Source organism: Ascaphus truei, chromosome 1 (assembly GCF_040206685.1).
Source record: "Ascaphus truei isolate aAscTru1 chromosome 1, aAscTru1.hap1, whole genome shotgun sequence".
NCBI classification, from domain to species: domain Eukaryota; kingdom Metazoa; phylum Chordata; class Amphibia; order Anura; family Ascaphidae; genus Ascaphus; species Ascaphus truei.
The window spans coordinates 92185780-92194789 of NC_134483.1; the positions used below are offsets into that span (position 1 = coordinate 92185780).

Sequence of the window (9010 nt, forward strand, 5' to 3'; positions counted from 1 at the left end):
GAATGGGAGTGAAATCTTCTCCAGCGCGGGGAAGCGCTTCGCATCATATTGAACAAAATCTTAACATTTAAAGTAGGTGCATGCTCACCTACTTCAAAGGAAGTCTCCTGATTATCCCTTTACCTTTCGATCCCTCCTAGTGCCACACCATAAATAATGGAGTTTTAGAACTCTACTGTAGGGCCCTTTGACTTATTCTCTATCGCGCCCAGATTAAAAAGAAATGATGAGGAGAAAGGCCAAAGGAATATCGTAATGTAACCTTAAATATATCTAAATGAAGACTGAAAAAATATGACATTTTAACATTATGCAAGCATTTACAACATCTATACCATATATATTTACATTACCTTGGCTTAAAAGTGTGACAAATTGAACTAAGGCTGCGTCCATACAGGGGCAGACCGCGCGGACGCGTCCGCACGCTGAGCGATCAGACTGCCTAAAGGCAGTGATCGCGTCTATACACCGTGCGTGCGGAAGCAGGAGGGGAGCGCGCGATGCGCGTGAAATCAGTCAAAACTAATTTCTCGCGCGATAGGGTGGTCACGTGAGCGGTTCGCCTCCGTGACATCACTGGCCCGCCCATAGACACGCCCCCAGAAGGCGAGCATACTAAGGCCAGGTTTCCCTCAGCCTCCGCACGGCTGCATTGTCTATGGACGCAGCCTTAGCTGTGTAAAGGAATTAGCACAAGTATTTGTAAAGGAATTAGCACAAGTAGACAGTCCAACGGTTGCACCAAGGTCCTTCATGGGCCAGATTTGGCATTTTGAAGAGCCCTTTGTAGATGTTGCCTCAGCATACTGTACAGATCTTAACTGCTACATGTACGTGTTCATATACATAACTGTGCTACCGTTAACCATATAGTAATCTCCAGAACACTGTGCGCTCACAGGTCTAAGCGCCTTATTCTATATAATTTTCAGCCAAACATCCCAACTGACATCTAACGAACGGCCACTGATACAGATGTAGAATTAACTCCTAAGTATCTTGCAGCAGCAAAATGGTGCGAATTAATAATTAATATGGTAGTATCGTTTCCCTAATTTTTCAACCTACTGCTAGCTCAGCAAGCGCGCCACAATCTTGAGATAACTCCCTTCTTGCTAGTTCAACAGAAGAAAATGCCAACACAATGGGCCAGTCTAATCCAAGGTTGTACAGTGGATATACAACCCTCACTAAGCAGATACAAACATTCGTTAACTAGTAAGTGCAATAAACACAACCATTTATTGACAATGCTTTTTGTTTTTATCTGTTGGCTATCACTGTGTATCATTACCTGCCATACAGTGCAAACAGTTTAGGGTTGATATAAAAGGCATATGCTTAGTTTGCTGATGTTTAAAGCTGAAGTCCGCGCTGATCACAATTTTTGTGATGGTTCATCTCTGTGTCTTATCTGAACTGTGGTTCGCCGGCCTGTGGGGACCCCTCGGGTTCCCAGTCGACGTGTAGGTTTGTCAACCGAGCAATAATATATGCCCAGTGGACACAAAATGGCTTTCTCCAGCGGCCAATAGAAAGCTGCAAAGTCATAGGGAGAAGTCGCTGCGACTTTTAATTTATGACTTCAAGGTCATATTTGTTGTTTTTTTAAATGTCAAAACTGGACCAACCCCTCCCCCCCCCCCCCCAACAAATATCTCAGTAACTTGGAGACATTCAGAAATTGGGGTGGAGGTTCCCATCCAATTCAGGTTACCTAAAAAAAAATTGTTATTTGGGGCATTGCTGAGATAAGATACCACGTGATCTGCGTATAAAGCTAACAAAACGTGTATCTCGTTGCATACGGTAGCGACAGAAAAATGGTTCTTTCCCTTGTCACTATTTAACACCTTTGCTGCCAGAGAGGCCTGCGACACGTTGCAAAGTAGTGCGCCGCAGGCCTCTCTGCAGCTGAGCAGGCGCCATACTTTTAATAAGGGGAGTTCAACGCAAAGGTCGAACTTGGCAGAGATTTTTGATGAGCGTTAAAAAGGGAAAAAAAGGCACTTTCCAAGACGCAAAATGTGATACAGCTCAATATACGTGTATGTTGTAATTCTTCCATACGTCATCTAAAAGTCTGAATCCCAAACAGGTGCGATTAAAATGACCGTGATACACTGACGCTAAGAGACGCGTCATCCAACTGCCTCAATAAGCATCACTTTGAGGGTGACATGGTCCAGTACATCCCAGTATATACATACCCACCAAAATAATGCACCGGTTTGGGGATGGGAAAGGGGGCAATATTCAAGGTAATATATAAATTATAGAATCAGAATGCTGTATTTTTATTATTAATACTGTAACTAATCCATATGCCCTATTACCAACACACTAAATCAATGGCTTACCAGCATTGTGTCGCCATATATGTAGCATGTGTATATCAAATTGGCCACCACTGCTTTAAATAATACTTGCTAATTGCCCACAATTTGCCAAGACCGCCTCTGAATAGCACTGTGTATTATTGAGACAGAAGTAGCAGCTAGTACTCACCTGTGGCAGGTTTCCCTGGAGCCTTGACCGATTCTTGATAGATCCAGGGAAAGTGACTAAGAAGGTGGGCTGCTGGTGCCAAACCTCCTGGTACAGAGCAGTGTGAGCAGCTCCAGTCTCTTGGATGCTGTTTTGTGGTCTCCAAGCTGCAGCACTTCTCAGTTTCTCACTTCCCACCTTGCACCAGGTGTTGCCTGATGTACATGGCTCAGGTGCTGCAGAGCTGTGCCTGTGTGATCCAGGCACCTGGATGTGTAGGGTGCATGCAGTTTTCTACTAGTCCGGTGTTTGCTTCTCCAGCTCCCACTGTGTATTTAGCTCAGTCCGGGCTGTGACCGTGACACACTGACAGCCTTTGCTCCTGTTTTGACTGTGAGGCATCTGGGGTGGAGAGGTCTCTGTCTCCCCCTCCCTGTCTGTCCCCTGGTCCCTCCCCGTCAGTCTGCCCTCAGTCTGCACCTCCCAGTAGGCGGAGAAGAGGAAGACATGTGGACCTCGTGTACTTGGGTGGCAATTATTTTCAACTTTATGTAATGCAGGGACCTGTCAGTCACTGAAGTCAAGGTTATTAAAATGCAGTCAGACCACGAAGTCTCATCATGCATTTTAGTTTCTTCCTCTGTATCAAATGTCACGTGCACTGCAGAGCCCCTTCTTGTCCAGTTGTAAAGGGGAGCATTAAAAACGTAATATAATGTGCTTGATTTTGTCAGAATTAAATTATTTAAAATTTAAGTTCCCAATTTCAAATCATGTTGCTATATTTATGCCTTAAGAAGAGAGGTTTTTCTCCTAACCCTGTTGCTGCCACTTTACTGTGAATCCAATGGTTGAAGTGGCTTTAAAAGACATGTACATGTATTTAACATTGCGGAGAAGCAATTTTATTTAGATTTTAGAAATATATATATATATATTTTACCATGTTTATGCCTATAAAGCAGAGAGAAAGAGAGAGGCTTCCTAAAATACAGCAAATCCATGTTTCTTTAAATAGAAAGTGGAAGCTTGTCAGTAAAAAAACGAGTGTTTCTGTGAGACTGGATATTAAAAGAAAGCAGTGGGACCCTCTAGTACAGTGTTTCTCAACCAGGGTGCATTGGATTAACCTTCCGGGTACCCTGTGGAAAAACGAGTTACAATATTACGTTAGTGTATGAACCCGAATGCTGCCATATTTGGGGAATTTATTGCTGTTAAAAAATGTTTGCAGTTTATTTAAAATAGAACATTTGAACTTTACAATGCTATTTACAAATGTATAATAACATTCACAAACAGTATATAGCGGGGGCTGGTCCAGCTAGCTCTCTACCTACCCCTGTCATGTAAGTTCTAATAAGATGTAGACCAGCGGTTCACAAATTGGGGGGCGCGCCCCCTAGGGGGGACGGGAGATTTGTCTGCGGGTGGTTGCAGAGGCCCCGCGCTCTTCCCCCAGGCATTTAAATTAAATGCCGGGGATCACGTGAGGCCTCTGCAACTAATTTACCAGGATTCAGAAGAGCTGCAGTGACATGTTGCCATGGCAACGCGGCGTAAAATTACGCAGCGGAGTAACGTCATACGTCCATCTCCATGGCAATGGGTCACGTGACGTCACATGACCCTGTGGCGTCATTTGACGCCACCGAGCAAGGTGAGCGTGAGAGTAAGGGGGAGCAGATAGGGGGGCTCAGCTGATAAAGTTTGCGCTCCCCTGATGTAGACAGTGACAGGCTATACTATGAGGTTTTCCCCTCCTCATGCTGAATTCCTGAGTGACAGGAGTGGAGTTGACACAGGGATATGTGATAGCCAATGGTGGTACAGATACTGGGCCCTCCCTCTTTGAGCTGCAGGAAGGAAGTGCCTAAATTATAGCTAAGTTCAGCCCCTTAGGGGTGAGACCTTGAGTTAGTTAGTTTTGGAGTAGGTTCCAGCCTGCCCCTGCATGGGGTAGGAGCTTGCAGTGTCTCCTCCCGGTCGGGAGTGAGACATGTGCTCAGCACCTCATGGGAAGAGGCACTAATCTAATCCATCCAGGCCTCATCATTCCCTACAGGCCCGTACCATCCAGAAGCAAGGAATCCACCCTATCCAATTGAAGCATGCGCTGCAATAACACCAGTAGTGGCTGCTGAAATAAAAAAACATCCTCATTTGTACTTCTGACTCCGCTGCAGTCTGTATGGAGGGAGGTAAAAGAGAGGAAGGATTGTCATAGCGGGGACCCCCTTCAGTCATGCTGAGGCCCCCTATGTCTGGAGGCGCTGACACCGAGAAGAACAGAACCAGAAGGATCATGTGACAGGGTGAATAAACGTCACCAGCCATATACCTGGCAAACTTATGTTTAGGTTTGCAGTGCAGCAGTGACGAGGTTAAGTTCAGTTGAAAGGGCTGCTTAATTAGTCTGATCCAGCTGCCTCATCAAGGGGCTTTAAAAACACCAGGCTAGACACACATGGTAGCTAGCTGGTCAGGAGACAGAAGTGAAATGCTGAAGTAAGATTACTGCTACAAGGTCTGTTTTAAAAGTACATGTTTGATGAACTGTGTGTCCTGCATGCTGAAAAGAAGCTGTCTTGTTTTTCTATGCTGAAGAGAAGCTGTTTTGTTTTTGTATGCTGACAAGAAGCTGTTTTGTTTTTGTGTGCTGTATTTGTTAAGGCTCAATAAATAAGCCTTATCAAGAAAACCCGCGTGTGGTTGCATGTACCCTGCAACAGATCCCTAAAAGTCTACCCTGTAACCCCACACCATCACAGGAAACTCATCTCTCCTGTACCCTGCAGGTAACAAGCACCACACCAGGCAGTCGCATAGCCATAATCTCCCAGAGGGGGGGAGGGGGTGGGGAACGTGCTACAAGTAATTATGATAACACAAATCGTTTGGTGTACAATAAAATACTTTATTCAGGTTCTACCCTGCTTTATTGGAAATTAAATACATGTGACAATTGATGAAATTATGGGTCCCCCAGAAATTAGTTCAACTCAATAGGGGTACTCTGTAGAAAAAAAGGTTGACAAACGCTGTGTCACAGGAGACTAGGACAATTACACCAGGGATCAGTACACTAGACCAGCGTAAACGTTTTTGTCTACGCCCCCCCTGCCTCTCCCCCCCCCCCCATGCTCGCATCCCCCGCCCCCATATCTTTTCTCTGGCGTCATCTGGCATCACAACGTCATATGACGTCAACGTGTTGCCATTTGACCTGCCGTGTTGTCATGGCGACACGGCACCAGAAACCCGCTGGAGACAAGGTAAGAGGGAGTTACAGAGGCCTTGCGCGCTTCCTCTGCATTTAATTTAAATGTGTGAAAGAGCGTGGGATCTCTGTAACCACCGCACGCCCCGCAGTTTGCGCACCCTGCACTAGACAGAACTGCAGAGTGAACAAAAGTGAATTTACATTAAACACACAAGCTCACCCAACTGGGGGAACAAATTAAAGTCCTAGGTGCGGGGACATCCGTTTGGAATCTTACCCTGATACGCGTTCCCAACTTGCGCTTCTGTCCTCAGTAATATGGGCAGCACTGCCTTGCTCTCCGCTAGCTAGCAGTTTTAAATTCCGTGCTGTTGCTTCACTCCGAACAGCTCAGGCTGACGCTGCACGCACAGGCCACAGCTCCACCGGATGATCCAGACCCTTGCACAGGGGAGATGCCAGCTAGTCTGGGTAGCAACAATAGTGCTGGTCTCTGCACACGGCCCTAGACCCGGTTGATGAGATTACTGGGATTGAAGGTAGGCCGCGAAGCCCAAATATGGCATGCCCAAATATGGTAATTCCTATCCTTAACATAGTTCACAGGATATAAACAGATACAGGACAATGCCCACACAATTGCCCTCCACAGTCATACAATACAGATATAACCCAGGAGTTCACAACATTCTTACAGAACAAGTCTACTCAGCAGGGGGTTGACCTCAACCTGGTTCCTCAATAATGAGCCTAATCCCATCACAGTGTCCAGGCCTACAATATCAAACTATGCTGTGATTACAGCTCCCTTTGTAAGAGAGAGATAACCCCACCTTCTTGAACAGAGCTGTATATAACTGTTTTACATACTTTAAAAGGAACATATATATGACTGGTACAATAAAATATACATTAATAAATAAATACATCATATCGTTGACAGGTAGGGGTAATGGCGGCCTTAACCTTTATTTAAGAGCAGCCAAATCTACCACTACCTTCACACACTGCTCTAGTGCCATCCCACTCTGACCACTGTGACCCCTGTGAGAATTAAAGGACCTTTGCCTTAAAAAAAAATGTATTCCCCCCCATGGTTGTGAAACAGGAGATCCCCGGAGCTGAACTGCATTTATTTCAGCACCGTTACCCCCTGCTCACCCTCTGCTCCCCGAGATACTTACATCAGAATGGGATGCCAGTATCTCACTGCTGTCTAAAGGTCCCGCATCACGCAGGCTAATAGAAACCTGGATGACGTTGCAGCTTCCTATTGGCCCGCGGGTCCTTAAAATAGACATTTTCTGTACCCAGCCGAGGCTGCTACCGGCATCACCTTCTGATGTAAGTATCTCGAAAAGCAGGGGGTCAACTCCGGAGATCCCCTGCTTCAAACTTAGTCAAAAACAAAATAAACCAAGAGGTACAGTATATCCATTTTCATTTCACCCAGTTGAAAAGAAGCCAAAGTGGCATCAGAGGGGTAAATAAAACACTATTACTTTAATAATTAAATCACATTTAAAAGTCAAGTACACTGGCGGCCGGCGTCAATCTAATGCGGCTGCCGCCGCAGTTTAAAAACAGCTGCGGGCGGCGCGCGGTTATCTTTGGCCGTTTTCGGCCAGTTTTCTCGCGCCTCGGGCACTTTCAATAGTAAGCGCCATTAGCGCTTATCTATTGAAGCGCCCGCTGCGCGAGAAACTCAGTTTTGAACGGGGAGAAGACCCGCGGTTAGCCCGCTATACGCCCGGCAAGCTTTAGAATGAAGCTGGCCGGGACAGTAGCAGTAATACTGCTGTCCAAATCTGCCATAAACATTATTATGTGTCTGTAAACAGTTTGTAGTACTGTACGTCAGATCTTTGTGCTGATTTTTTTTTCTTTTGAACTATTAAACCCTTTGCTGAAATGCATTTGCTTGGCACATTTTGCTGGCCCCTCTTGCAGGATAGGGGTTAATGGGGTAATTAAGGCTAAAGTATATTTGAAGTGATCCCAGGTTATTATTTTTCTGTTTTTGTAAAACTTACGGAATATGAGGACAGCAGACTTAAAGGCCCAGATGCACTAAACTCACTTAGCCTATTAAACATACATTAACCAAAATGAACGTTACGGTAATCCTAACACCTATGCATGAAAGAGAATAACGTTACGATAACCAGGGTGTAACCACTGAAATAACGTATCGATAACTTTCTTAGACTTATTCACATGAAATAATAAGATAAGATAATTAACCATGGTTAGGCTAACCTCGCAGATCCACTAAACTCTGTTAATGTTACCGCAGGGAAATAATGTTACGATAAACAGGTCACACTAACATTTCGTGTTATTTCCAGCCAGACCATGATTATACTAACGTTATTTGTGAGAATTCCCTACAAAGACAAATACATGTTACAGTAAAAAGTGGTACCCTAATATATTCTTCTGGTCTGCACTTTCTAATAAAATAGCCCCCCCCCCTCTCTGGAAGATGTTCTACTGGTTACTGCTGTTTGTGGTGCGGCAATACATGTGAGGGTCCAGGAGAGCTGAGTGGTCCGCGGTGTAGAGGGGAACGGGACAGGCTTTTGATGATCTTGATGTTCAACTCGGGGTGTCGGCGCCTCCAGCTTCAGTGGGCTCCAGGATTCCCAGAGACAGTCCCCACCAAAGCAGACTCCTTTCACCCCCTGCCCAACAGACTGAACTCATGCAGGGCTGTATAAAACAAAGGGGCTTTATTGGCAGTCACTGCAGATGTTATACAGCGGATGCAGATGGTGACAGAGGGTCCCAGACCTCTGGATGTTGCTGGGCTCTCTGGTAGTCTTGAGGCCTCTGATCTCTTGCTTCCTCACCCCAGAGGTTGCTTAACCCTAAAAAAGTCAACAGGGCATTAATTGCATGTTCAATTAGTTTCGATTGCTTTCACTTTTTGCAAAATAGCAAATTTTGAACAATTTGGCCTGTTTTGCTAGAATTTATGGCTCCAAAAGCTCTTGCACAATACTCGTGGGTTTTGCAAAGTTCGCTAAAAACTGCGGAGAAGCAAATCTCAAAAGATTTGCACATCTCTTATGCAGGGCCATCTTAACAACATTAGGGGCCCCCGGGCAGAGCAGTGGACAGGGCCCTGCCTACACTGTTGCTCCAAGCCTCCCACGCGCTCACTAGCAGCAGCAGGCACCGGAAATGCTGCAAGCGATTGTGACACGAGCCGGGGTGCCGGGCGGGCGGGCGGAGAGCGAGCGGAGCCTTGGGTTCCACTTCCGGGCGGGGGAGAGCAAGAGCGGTGCCGAGCGG

The 9010-nt window shown here is 45.8% G+C and overlaps 1 protein-coding gene across 4 annotated transcripts in view; it reads right to left on the reverse strand.

Moving 5' to 3' along the window:
- ARHGEF28 (Rho guanine nucleotide exchange factor 28) overlaps nt 1-2924 on the reverse strand; it is a 265058-nt gene extending 262134 nt beyond the window's left edge. For 3 of the 4 annotated variants that reach the window (XM_075591714.1, XM_075591705.1, XM_075591687.1), the window contains exon 1: nt 2512-2923. The gene's annotated coding sequence lies outside the window, so the exon portion shown is untranslated. Of the gene's footprint in view, nt 1-2511 lie in introns of all 4 variants that reach the window. The other variant, XM_075591696.1, reaches the window with a different exon arrangement.
- Between the last annotated feature and the right edge of the window lie 6086 nt (nt 2925-9010).